Raw genomic sequence first — 13,308 nt, 5'->3', positions numbered from 1 at the left:
GCATGATGCACATTGCGTGCTGGATTGTTGATTGCCAACAGTATCTGGGTTTGCTTGGGCTGGGGATGGTGATGTGAAGAGTCTGCACACTTGTGCAGACTGCACACATGTTTTGCACTGAACAGAGCTTTCAAATGCTTCTCATATCTCAGAGGGCAAAATCATTTGGAGACTATCAAAGCCCAAATTGCTCTTTTTGGACAGAGAACAGGACAACTACACCACATGTCCATGATGTGAAACTGTTAAGCAGAGTTTAGGAGTAAAGATACCCTTCATGTAAACATTTTTAGATGCTTTAAGGGACTGTTCGTCATCCTCAGATGCTCAATTCAGAGACCAGAAAGGTGGCTGTGCTCAGAATTTTGCCCAGAGATTCCTATATAAACCCCAATGTCTACTAGAAGTACAGTCCTCCCCTTAAAAAGATACCTGTCACTTTACGGTTTCTGTGTATTAAAGAATCCATCATATTAGTACATACCCATTTAAGAAAAAACAAACTTGCTGCTTTGCTTTTCAAATTACACCTGATTTATTCTACTTTTATCTGCTAGATTAAACATTCCTTTTTATGGGGAACCAGTGCTCCACTCAGAGCCAGTGCAGCATTTTTAGGTGCATGATCCCACATTTTATGGGAGGAGTCATTGGGGACAGACCCCTTGTTTTCCTTGTTGAAACAACAGGGATTGCTACCTATCAACCCTTTTGTTCCTGGGATCTGTGAGTTTATTAAGGTTCAAAGGAAAGATTATTTATTTATTTTCTCCACACATAAAAGACACATAAAACAAGTCTAAAAATAAAGCAGGACCTCTATGATCTTATTTACACTTTGATCTTTTCTTGATGGTTTCTTGAAGTTCGTGTCAGCTTCTTTACTATTCTATATGTAGCACGCACTATTTTCCCCTCCGTGTTTCCTTGCTGGTGTGTTTGCTTTTATCAACACACCCTTGATTTCCCCTCACGGTTTGCTCCAAGTCTTATTACTTTTGGTAACATTTTAATGCTTGCCATCTTCAGTCTTACATTCACTGGAAAAAGTCAGCCTTGTCTAGCAGGGACATGAGGAAGCATTGGGCAATGCCACACCTCCTCCCACTGGGGAATTGCTTCCCCTCCCCTTTCATTTCTCCCTTCTCTCCACCTATTTTTCACCCCCTTGTTCAGAGGACAATAATGAATTGGACATGCCTCTGGAGGTTCCAGTGGCCTGCTTGGCATTCAGGTCCTCTTCAGTTCAGGTCTCAACTCCAGTTCAAAGTAGGTGAGGGCTGGAGCCCTCTGTCCATAAATTCTGCCTGATAAAGCTTCAGTGTCCCCCCACTCCGAGGTTCCAAATTTCCGAGAGCTCTGTCTCTCTTACTGATTAAATATGATGTCCAGGATTTCCATAGTCCCAGGCTTTTGGCTGCTATTGGAGATGTGGTTGCCATTCCAAATGTTCCAGGTTGTTTGGTTCTTTGTTTGGCTCAGGGATTTCCTGTGCTAGATGTACATTTCTCTCTTGCTTTTTTCCTGAATTCATTTTATCACAAATAACACTTGTGATAAAATAAATACTTATTTTTCCTCTAAGCCTTGGACCCCTAAGAATTAATTTGTCTGTCTTGAAGTGGTACTTTTATGCTTTTCCTATGTGTGTCATATATCCCATTGTTCCAATGTTTTCATTATAATCAAAATATAATAAATATTTTTGCATGGAAATGATTTTTGCATTGAAATTTACGCTACAATCCTCCTTATTTAAGAGACCATGATGGCTGGTTGGGCTTTAGTTTCTGCTAATAGCAACAAAGCTCCTGATATAAACTGGGAAGCTGTCTGAGCCGTTTTTTCTCAATAAAAAGAGAGAATGATGCAAAATGTCTTGTTTATCATAAAACCAGTGTGAATAGCCTCAGGCAGGTGTTTATCTCAACCTATAGATTACAGAAAAATCCTAAACCTCTACTTTAGACTGGATGACTTCTAAAATCTCATTTCTTTTATATGAACTTAAATTGGTGGCTGAAGTAGCTGTTGTGGTTACTAAAATATAAATTGTCATGCTTCCATTCTCTAACTGGATGGAGGAAAATGCACTATCCATATTTATTTACTTTTGTCTTATATATAATATGTAAATTAGTGAGTCAACCAAACTTAGAAATACGTTTATAGAAAACCTCGGATTTCGAACAATAAAATGCATTTTTTCATATTGCTACAGGCTGGAAAAACAAGTAATATTAAGTGAACAATAAATGCATCAACTATTAGGGTATTGTCTTTATCTGATCATGATCAATCATTACATACTTCAAATATAGATTTGAACTTAATAGTAATTAATACTGGTTAATTCATAGGCATTGGAATACCAAGACAATTGGCATAATGATGTGGAAGACACTGTTCGGTTTCTAGTTAATCTCCAAAATTTAATATCCAATATTTCCCATCAGCATGTGGGTTGATTATTTAAAAAACCAGAAGCCTATATATGTGTGTAAATATATCCTCCATCCTTGAGCTCAAATGAGAATTGATATTTTTATATATTATATAAATTTAATATATTTTTCCACCCCAAAACCTTTCCATATTTGTTCCCGATGTGCCTCTGCTCTGTGTGATTAGGAGAAAATTTAATTAAGTAATAAAATGGGGCATGAGTAGATAATATGGGCATGATTACACACATATATTTTTTTGTTTCAAATAAGTTTAAGTAGCCCCTGTCTTTAACACCTCATCTACATATTATTTCCCCATTTTCTCTTATTTTAACTAAAAAAAAAAACAACCCAAAACCCAACCTCCCAATCACTGGTTTTCCAGCCTGATTCATCACATGTCTAAAAGAACTGCAATGAAGGTGAAGATGTGAAGAACATATTGGAATGCAATATGTGGGTATGTGTCACCTTGGTTTTTCTGAGTTTTTCAAAGCCTTTTGATTGTTCATAAAATGGAGTCAGACTTTTTAGCTACTGTACAATATTAGGAGCAGTTTTCACTTTTTCTCACACATGTAACATAAACAAATCCTTTGTTTTTTATTCTCTGTCCTTTGTTTGCATTATTTCTAACCTGAAAACAATTGTAACTGACAGTTGGTCTGGCCATTCGCCTGAGGGGTGAAAACTCCAGAAGCCAATCCACAGCCAGACCCACAAATGTATAAAAAGTAAGAAATAAACAGGCAGAGGGTTCTCCGCCTTGGTTCTCAGCCTTGGCTCTCTCGGAGGAACAGCTCTGCCCTGCGAAATTTCTCGTCTACGTGTGATTACTTTGCGTACCCCAGTCACAGGTATGTAGAGCAGGAAGGGAGATGAGAGCTTGCACCTTCACCTTGGCTGAAGAAACTCAGATTATAAGTAACCGTGCTTCAAGAGGGTGGACAAGTTGCAAAGAAATTGCCTTTTAGTCAGAAAGAGTGGCAAAATGAAGAGGACTTAAGATCTAAAGAACCATTCTAGAGGATTTAAGGCAATCATAGAATGATAAAATGTTTTGCGTTAGAAGGGATCTTAAAAGTGATCTTGTTCCACGGCCAGGGACACTCTCCACAATCCCAGATTACTCAGAGCCCCTTCCAGCCTGGCCTTGAACACTTCCAAAGATGGGGCACCCAGAGCTCCTCTGGGCAGTCTGTGCCAGGGTCTCACCACCCTCAGAGAACAATTTCTTCCCACTAGCTAATCTAAACCCCCCCTCTCTAGGTTTAAAGCCATTCCCCCTTGTCAAAAGTCCCTTTCCAGCTCTCTTCCAGCCCTCTTCCAGCCCCTCTCGGGGCTGGAAGGTGCTACAAGGTCTGAACACCACCCCCAACACCTCCAGCCTGTCTCCCGCCCTCCGAGCATCTCCTCTGGCCCCGCTCTCGCAGCTCCGTGTCCTGGCGCTGCGGGCCCGGAGCCGGCTGCGGTGTCACAAGGGCAGGGCGCAGGGAGTGTCGCCGAGCGCCGCTTTAAGGTCCCCGTTAGCGCTGGGATATCACAGAGGCAGGGAGGGACCCGCCGGGGAAACACGGCGTGGGACTGCCCGTGCAGTGAGACCGGCCCTGGCCCGGGGATGGGCTGCGGCAGGAGCGCGGCGGGGCTGTGGAGCCGGGCCGTGGAGCGGGGCTGTGGAGCGGGGCCTGGCGGCGTGGAGCGGGGACAGGCTCTGTGGAGCCGGGCCGTGGAGCGGGGCCCGGCGGTGTGGAGCCGGGCCGTGGAGCCGGGCTGTGGAGCGGGGCCAGGCGCTGTGGAGCCGGGCCGTGGAGCGGGGCCCGGCGGTGTGGAGCCGGGCCGTGGAGCCGGGCTGTGGAGCGGGGCCTGGCGCTGTGGAGCCGGGCTGTGGAGCCGGGCTGTGGAGCGGGGCCTGGCGCTGTGGAGCCGGGCTGTGGAGCCGGGCTGTGGAGCGGGGCCTGGCGCGGTTCCCACCCGGAGCAGGAGCGGGAGCGGAGCGGTGCTGGCGCGCCCCCTGCCGGGCCCGCCCGCCCCTCACGGCCCGCTCCTTGCTCCCGGCCCCCCCAGTCTGGAATTCCCGGGAATCCAGCGAGTCCAGGGGCCGTTTGTCCCGCCGGGAAGCAGCGCCGGTTTATCACGGAAGTTAAAATATCGCCTTCGTGGTTTATTTTTTATTATAATCATCATTGTTGGATTCGGCGCGTAACGAGCTTGAAACCGCCAGGCTTCGCCCTTCCCTCTCAGCTTCCTGGAGGGAAAAGGGCAGGAATTAAAGCTCGGCTTTAATCGAAGAGTGGGAAAAGAGAAAACCATTTAAAAATTGGGTTTCTTGTGGTAGAGACTCCAGGTAGGAGCTAAGTGTGTCTGTGGCTGTCAGCAGCATCCTCGTTGTCAAACTAATGCGAGGGGAAGTTTGATAACCCCCAGGTAAAAGCCCTTCGATTTCGATTTTGAATTCCAATAAAATTTTAGAGGTCTTGTTTGAGGCAGGATTGTTTGCGGGATATGACATCTCTGTCTCTACTTTCTGTCTTAATGCCTTGTCATAGTTCTTGATGTCTGCCTGTCAGCACAGCGAGAGGGATTTTTTCATGTCTGAATAGTCACCTTAATGATAGCAGATGGAAACGCCACGGGGGGCCCGAGCCCATCACACTGTCATTGTCACAGGCTGCCCTGACCTGCTTCCACTCCTCTATTTTTTTTGTCCCTTTTTAAAGGAGAAATGGATGGTAATTGAAAAGGATCTTAAGCAAGACTTAGGAAGCTGCAGACAACACGATTCCCCACTCTCTCTCTCTGTTTTCACAAATAAAGTCTTAACCTCTTAAGCACCAATAAGAGTGGAAAGCAGCCTAAATTGGTAAAGCTTTATAAAGATTGGCCTGCCAAAGCTTTTTCCTTTCCCTCCTCGGGATACATCCGAGCTGTTTTACATCCTTATCACGCTTTATTTCCTTCAATATATCTTTTATTTTGCACAGATTTACGGATTTCCTAAGGACAAATATATAGGCACGATCAATTCTTTGTGTGCTATGCATCTTGGCAAGAAACTTCTAGGCTCATGTCTAAAACCGATTGTGAAGACTCATAAATTGTGTTGTTTGCTTTAATATTTTAGGATTATTTTTTATTAGGATTCTATAACCTGATTTGCAAAATCTGTGTTGTTACAATCAGTGAGAATTTAGGTTTTGGTTTTAGTAATAATTTTTAGCTAAAAGAAGCCATAAAATCATTACAACTTTAAGAAAGTGATCTATCAAGGGAATAGTGAAAGAAAAAAAAAAATTAGTTATGTACAAAATTCTGTCTGATATCACATGATACTAAAATATCCTTTATCTCTCTAGAGGAAAAATTACAAGCTCTCAGTTTTACTGGATCACAGATAAACTTCAGAAAGCCAGGACTGTGATGTTTTACAGTGAAGAGACTGGTTCTGAGGTGTGAAGGAAACTTTGTACATGGATTTGAGTGTCCCTTCTGACATGCAGAAATAACATTGCTTTTTTTTTTTTCCCCCCACTTTTAGATGTTAGAATTTTTTTAGCCCAGATACCTTTTTAAATGTGTGTTTTAGCAGCCTCAGAACTATTCAATCAAATAACTTAATATTTTGGCTGCTTTCTTAAGTTGAAATGGAATCATACACTAATTATCTTCATTGTTACTCAGAAGCTGAATGAAAGGGAAGAAAAGCATCGAAGCTAAGTTAATTTCTTAAAATCTTGGATGAAAGAAGTTCCGGATGCAGGAGAAGCAATTAAATAATTTTGTAGGGTGCTCCATTTAAATGAAAATGACACTCTATGAGGGGTGAGAGGCACTTGCTGGTTTGTTTTATTTTTGTGGGGCTTTTTTGTTAATTTTTAGTACTACAGTGAAATGCTTCCATCTGCTGAAATTAAATGTGTTAAGTGATGAAGCACATTTGAAAAAGCTCCTTGGTACCTGTCTGAATCCATAGACAATGAGTTACCTTTAAAAGCCCGGTTATGATCTGGATATTTGACTGCACCAGTGATCAAGCTAATTGATTTTTTTTTTTTTTTTTTAAGTGCCTGTCCTAAATCTAGATTCAATAATACTCTGGGTAAATTCAGGATCAAAAAGAATGGAAAGTAAGCTAAAAATTGCTCAGTGGCAAATTTTCCAGTCATTGTTCAGAAAAGCTTCTAACCAAAACATGTAATTTTAAAAAATTTCTTACTTGGTATAAGCCAATTTGACTCTTTCTTACATCAGGAAAGGATTGCTCTGGCTATTTCTTATCCATGCTCAAATGACCTGTGTTAAACAAATAAAATATATTAGTTCATAATTCAGTGGAAAATCAGAGGTGGACTTTTACGTGATTTATAATGAGTAGTTGTAATATTCTAATTTCAGAAGCAGTTTTTCATCTCTCCTCTCTCCCATCAGTTTATGATTGGTTTACTTAGAAGGAAATTCATGTATTGAGCAAATTGTTTTATTTTGTACGAATTATAAATTTATATTTTACACATTTTGCTGTGTTTCTTTTAGTGTGTTATGATATTATATTTCAGTCCATTGAATATTACTGTAAAGTCAAACTGACAAGTAATACTGGCTAATTTCACCACAGTTAATTAAAAGTGGGTTTGTTGAGTTTTTAAGTTTGGCTGCTTTCTCAATAACCCTGCAGTAAAATCAAACATACCACAAAATCACAAGGAAAAAAAGAGAATTTAAAAACAAATGAAAAGCCTCCTCACCCCAAACAAGGTCCCAAAACATTTACTTTCTGATTATCTGCCTGAAATACCCAAATGCACAACAGGAAAATAAATGCCAGTGTGGTGGCACAAAATACAATAAAATGTACACAGTGGAAAATGTTGAAGGTAGAGACATAGAGAATTATTTTTAAAATTTATCTGAATAATACTTTTCCTAGCTCTGACTTGTATCTGAAACAAATCAATGAATTTTAAGATGAGTCTCTTCAAATACCCTTTAATTAAAAGAGAACATATTGTTCCTACTTTTCAGATATATAACGGTGTAATAGGTCACTGAACACAACAGTTTTCAGTGGAAATTTCTTCATAGTATTCAGGTAAATAATGTTAGACTAATCATAATTTCCTAAAGGCATTTATAATGTTTATAAATCATAAGTAGTAGCCAATCATCACCTTTATCATCAGAGTAAACACCATCATATAGTTCAAATATATCTCTTTACAAACAGTTTTCATTTTTGACAGTATCATTCTAGCACAAAGATATCAATCACACAGAATTATTCCCCACAACCTAGAGGTTAACGAAGACAGAAATCTGGCTGCTGGGAGGGTGTCTGAGTTGGAAGCACCTGAACTAATCCCAGACGAGTGTCAGGTTGTGAGTTTTCTGCCCACCACATAAAAAAAATTCAATCCAGGTGTTGGTATTTCCTCTCTTAATTCGCTCTGCAGAGCACTCACTGCCATGTGGACTGGCTCTGTATGGATAATCTCATTACTGGCTTTGCAGCTGTTTGATTTTATGCAAAGGTCAGCTTTGATGTGATTTCTATATCCAGGTCTCCCTTAAATCGTGTTCTGAGGATGACCTTTGGCAGAGTAACTGTGGCTGGAAATGGTGATGTTACAGTTTATTTATACAGCTTTTCTGAGCCCTAATTTTTATCTGCTGATTGGATGTGACAAGTGCATTAATTCCTACTTTGTCAAAGTTCTCTGATATAATAGAATAATTGGGCATAGAGGAACAGAGTGGGGGGAAAGAAACTTAAAAGAAAAAATTCAAACTGAAAAGCTAGTCTTGGGAATGAATTTCCCTTTTGGAGATAATTGCTGACTGGTAAGAATGTAGCACAATGCCGCTAATTTTTATACAATATCCAACATAAAATGTGTTGTATACAGTGCAACATATAAAATAGGTGTATATACTTTTATAAAATGCATCTATTTTTTATGTTGAAACAATAAAAATCTGGTGAAAAATTTAATTTATAACAGGGTGTGTCCTACAATAAATAGGAATATTATCTCCATTCCTGGTTACAACAGTTTATTAAGTTATTTCATGTCCATGCTTACTGGAAATTGAGAAACAAAATGACACTTGTTTTGACATTTGCTAAAAACATCTTAAGCAAAAATTACCAATAGGATAGACCTGATGCTACAGGAGTTTATCAATGCCTTACGATGCCTTATGTGCACTTTTGTCCCTGGTACAACCTCGATCCTGTAACTGCTTGGGCATCCAGGTTCTGGGCAGTCAACTCTGGGCATTTGATCAGCTTCCCTCGTTTTCAGGATGATGCTTCTGTCGTCACAACAGCAGCCATAAGGGTATGTGAGCTTGTAGAATTAGGATCTATATTAAATAATATCTACATTATGAGTCTTAAGTGCTAGCCAAGAAAGACATCTACAACATCAATAACCTAAATTTGTCTTTAAGTCTTTCATTGCTATTGCTCACTGGCTGGATTTTTGAATAGGTGAGGTTTGCACTAACAATTTTTTTTTTTACAAATATTTAACCTCATACTTGTGTGTGTAACAAGAAGTCACAAGGTTTCTTAGGTACAAATTAAACTCATGTCAAATAAAGAGGCCATTTATCTCTAAGAACAAGTACTGCACTAGAACTGATAACTATATTGGCATAAAGTACTTATCTACTGGGACTTATCTGGGCTACTTCTATATTTAACTGAGATGAGTACACATTTGTAAAGAGCTATCAATTTCATTTCAATTTCACCCTAAAGTCAATTTCTGGACAGGTTTCCTGCAATGCACTCAGCTGGTGTTTTTTCTCATCAGCAGCTGGAGAGTTGGCTTGGCTCAGAGGCTGCTGCCTCAAATGATATGAGGTGAACTTCACTTCTACAGCTGTTCCTGACCACAGTGGAGAAGCCAGCTGACTTGTCTTTGTGGAAAGTTCTCAGTTTTAGTTAGAGGGTCTCTACCCAGCAGTCTGTCGTGATGGCCACAGCAACACAATCCCTTTTGGAGAAATTCCCAGTCTGATTCCAAAAACGTGCAACTCAGCAGGCAGCGCTGGCACTGCTGGGTCCCCTTCTTGGTGGGGCACAAGGAGGGTGAAAGCAGAAGATGAAGTGATTAGTACCTTCATTACTTGAAGACTTGAGTTTTATCCAACTTCTTTTTGGAAACAGAATAGTAATTTGCTTAGCAATTTTTTTCAGAATAGTCAACTTAAACACTGTTTATTGTGCAGAGGTTTTATATTTTTTCATTTCACAATGATCTAATATATCTCAGAGCCATTTTATGATCTGTAACATTTGAATATTCCAAGTCCAAATATGTTATCCAATGAAAGGAATAGCTAATACAAACTTAGAAATTGTGCTTGTACGTTCTTTGATATTAGATCCAACAATTATGCATCTGGAATGAACCCTATATCATACATTACAATGCAGTGTCTTCAAGAGGGACCCTTTGAAGCTAAATTTAGGATAAAGGTGCCAGATACAGTATATTTTGATCCTCAGAAGCTTCAAGTTCAGTGAGGTACAGAAAACACTAAGAGGATTACGCTAAGAGGGGAAACAGCTCCGATTCATGCTCTGGATGTGTGTACTTTAAAAACGTCTTCAGATTTAGGTATTAGAGCTGAGCCCCTGGCTGTTACTTTTAATCTTTTATTGCCAAATAAAACCTATCCAGCAGAGGAGAATTCAGGACGTATAATCCTTGTGTATAAGCCTGGGATTGTAGCTAACCTTGACAATTACAACCTGTTGTCCTTTTATCACTGAGGAAGATCATCTCTAAACCAGCATGCTGGGACAGACAATCATCAGCTGATGTAATCTCTCAGAACTTTATCAGATGTTTTGGGGTTTTTTAGAGGCCTGGGGGGAGAGCTGTTTTTGGGGTCTGGGTTTTGTAGAGTTCAGCAGTCTATTTCTGCTAAGATTTAGAAGCACTGTTGTGTACACTTTTGTGTTCTTGATCTGTTGCAGAATGTGAAACAATTTAAATTTCTCCCTGAAGATTACTTTCTTTCATTCATACTAAGAAATTTTCAGTGTTTTGCATAATTCAAGTCTGATTTTCCACATGCTGTTGCATTTTATGTATAACCATTCAAGAGCCAAGGCATTCTGAATGGGAGAATGCATAATAGGGGAAAATAATTGAGACCCATTTATGAGTTAAGCACATTAAGTAGAGCTTTAGTCCTTTTCTATGAATACCTTATCAAACTATTTTTATTAGAATGAATTTTTGTCAATATAAAAAGATAGGAAAATACTTTTATTGCCTACAGTTTTCATTTGACTGCCTTTCCCCCTGATATTTTGTAATATTACAAGGTTTTGCTTTGCTAAATAGTGAATGAACTGTTTTTATTCTCTATTTTTTTTTCTTTTCCCCTGAGGGCTTTTATTAGATGCCTTATACTATTTTCTAAGTTTTACAAATTAATTTAAGAGAATTTGATGTTTATCTTATGAATGCTAAAGCAAAACTCAGAAGCACCACAATAGTACCCTGTCTCTGGTGTGTAATACAATAGTTTTGCATGGCACAATAAAACAATCTAGGTAATTTTTCTTGCTCTTTGCAAACTTTACAAACTTTTTCAGATTTGTTTGCAATTTTGACTGTTCTATCTCATCTAATTCCCCTCTAATTGATGGGATGCTAGTCTTGAGCAAGCTGTTAAATTAACTGAAAAATTTTAAGCCCCTCAAAACAAAGTTAACAGTCATCTTTGAAATGCCCATGGGAGGGCAACAAGGAGAGAAGACTCTACTTCAACAGTTTTTGCACTCTTGCTGGATTTTGGCTATTTCTCTCATAACAGTCAGGGTGGATTCTTCAAAGCTGAAAAGGCTGGACTAATTTGAATTTCAAAGAGAATTGAATTTCATAAAGTGGGAGCTTAAACTAGGCAGGAAAAATAATTTCTCAGGCTAAGACAGAAACGAGCTATCACAAAATGATACTCTTTAGTTTAGTTGCTATGAGGTAAACTCTAGTTTCTATAATTTTGCCAGTGTGATGATTGTAAAAGTTGCCATGTGGAAAAATGATCTTAAAATGTTTCTAGTGTAAATAAACTTGCCTTGCCTTGCCTTGCCCTGCCCTTTTCCCCTCCCCCAGTATTCACACAGTAGGGGACAGGGGAGTTGGCTTTTTTGTTGGGTTTTGGGGTTATTTTCCCTGTACGCTGATCAAGTGACAGAGAAAGCTTTACTATGCTTGGAAGGAATTGTGGTGTAAGGTGATGACAGAAAGTAGTTCATAAAGAAAGATAGAACTAAAAATTTCTAACTAATCTTTCTTGACAAAAGACATGACAGAAAATAATACAGGAATTTCAGGCAATTTACTGTCCTCATGAATGCCCTTTAAATACCATAAGGAATAGAAACATAACTGAATATCAAGCAATTCTTAAACTACAAACTTGTTTGAAATTGCTACCACTGCCATCTGATTTTAAACTTCATTCACTTAAAACACCTCTTTACAACTATTCAGATGTTCTGGTAAATTACCTACATCAGTAAGTTTTCCCAGGGAAGGCTAAAGTTAGCACACTTGATTCTAAGATTCTATTCCAAATATTTTTTGTTCAAAGTCAGGATTCAATTGTTAGATTTAATTTCTGGTGGCTTTTTTTTCCCTCTGTAATTCAGCCCTGTGTGTGTTCCAGTCACATTTCATTGGGGAGCTTTGGAAAACCTAAGGGAGCCTCGCAATACCTGTAGGAGGTTAACAGTGAGAGGAATCCACAGGCTCTTTGGAGGTCAGTGCAGGGGGAATGAAAGACAGGGTTTGAAAGAGGATGTTTCGTGATTGTAGGATGAAAAGTGTTCCAATTAAGGATGATTAAACATTGAAACCAGGCACCAAAAGGGTTATGGAATCTCAGTCCTTGGAGGTTCTCTGGACCTGAAAAAACTCACCACTGAGCAATGAGGTTTGAAGTCAGGGCTGTCCCAGCTCTGAAAAGGCCTTTGGAGTAGATAAACTAAAGTCATTTGCACCATGAATGATTCTGTGACTCAATTTTTTTTTTTTTTTTTTTCTTCCTCCCATTTCTCCCCACTGCCTTACAGAAGCATTTTCTTGATGAAACCTTTTCTGAAGCAATGGAGCTGATGAGATCCTCTGTTTCCCCATGGGCTTTCTACTCTGCTAGAACGTGAATGGGGTAAAGCAGGGCCTTTGCCGTACTTTGAGCGGGACTGAACATGGACCAAACGGGGAATTGCTGGCTGTTCTCTCGACTGACAGCAGAGGGAGTGAATTCGAGTGAGAGTTTAGATCCAAATTCTAGGGAGAAGGGTCAAGACAGGGTCCTGGATACCAAGTCATCTTGGCAGGGACCCTGTTGAAGAGACGGAAATAGGATAAGAATTACCACTGCTTTCCTCTACTTGGCTTCTCCTGGCTGAACAATATAGCAGAATCGGATGCTATAAATTGCAAATGTGAAGAACTTCAAATGAACTATTGAAAAAAAGGAGAAACCTGGCTTATGCCACTTTATTATGCACTATAATTGAAGACAGGTGTATTTAACCTCTGAAAGCTTGTAAAATCCTTGGAATATATATTTGTGAACATTAAACAAAAATCTGGAGTACATTTTTATTAAAAATTCTACATGAAACCCAGGTGATATTTCAGCATAAAATCAAAGTAGTTTTGTGATTTACTTTTTAAGAAGCATGTTACATACCAGATATAATCAAAGTCTTGCTTAGCCCACAGTCAAATGCTGAAGACCTATTATTGATGTTGTGAATGCTAATTGCTTCCACCACATTATCTTTGTTGTGAAGCTTCACCTCCTGATGAATGTAACCAGTCGCCAGGTG

The 13,308-nt window shown here is 39.5% G+C and overlaps 1 long non-coding RNA gene across 1 annotated transcript; it reads right to left on the bottom strand.

Moving 5' to 3' along the window:
• Positions 1-4,579: 4,579 nt before the first annotated feature.
• Positions 4,580-7,718, bottom strand: LOC120754368 (uncharacterized). Its single transcript, XR_005701403.1, has 3 exons — positions 7,613-7,718; positions 6,661-6,737; positions 4,580-4,692 (listed from the first exon to the last, which is right to left on the bottom strand). It is a non-coding gene; the product is annotated as an uncharacterized LOC120754368 (long non-coding RNA).
• Between the last annotated feature and the right edge of the window lie 5,590 nt (positions 7,719-13,308).

Source organism: Hirundo rustica, chromosome 6, assembly GCF_015227805.2.
Source record: "Hirundo rustica isolate bHirRus1 chromosome 6, bHirRus1.pri.v3, whole genome shotgun sequence".
NCBI classification, from domain to species: domain Eukaryota; kingdom Metazoa; phylum Chordata; class Aves; order Passeriformes; family Hirundinidae; genus Hirundo; species Hirundo rustica.
Note: the sequence above shows the minus strand (reverse complement) of the source record. Positions and strands in the feature narration are given on the sequence as shown.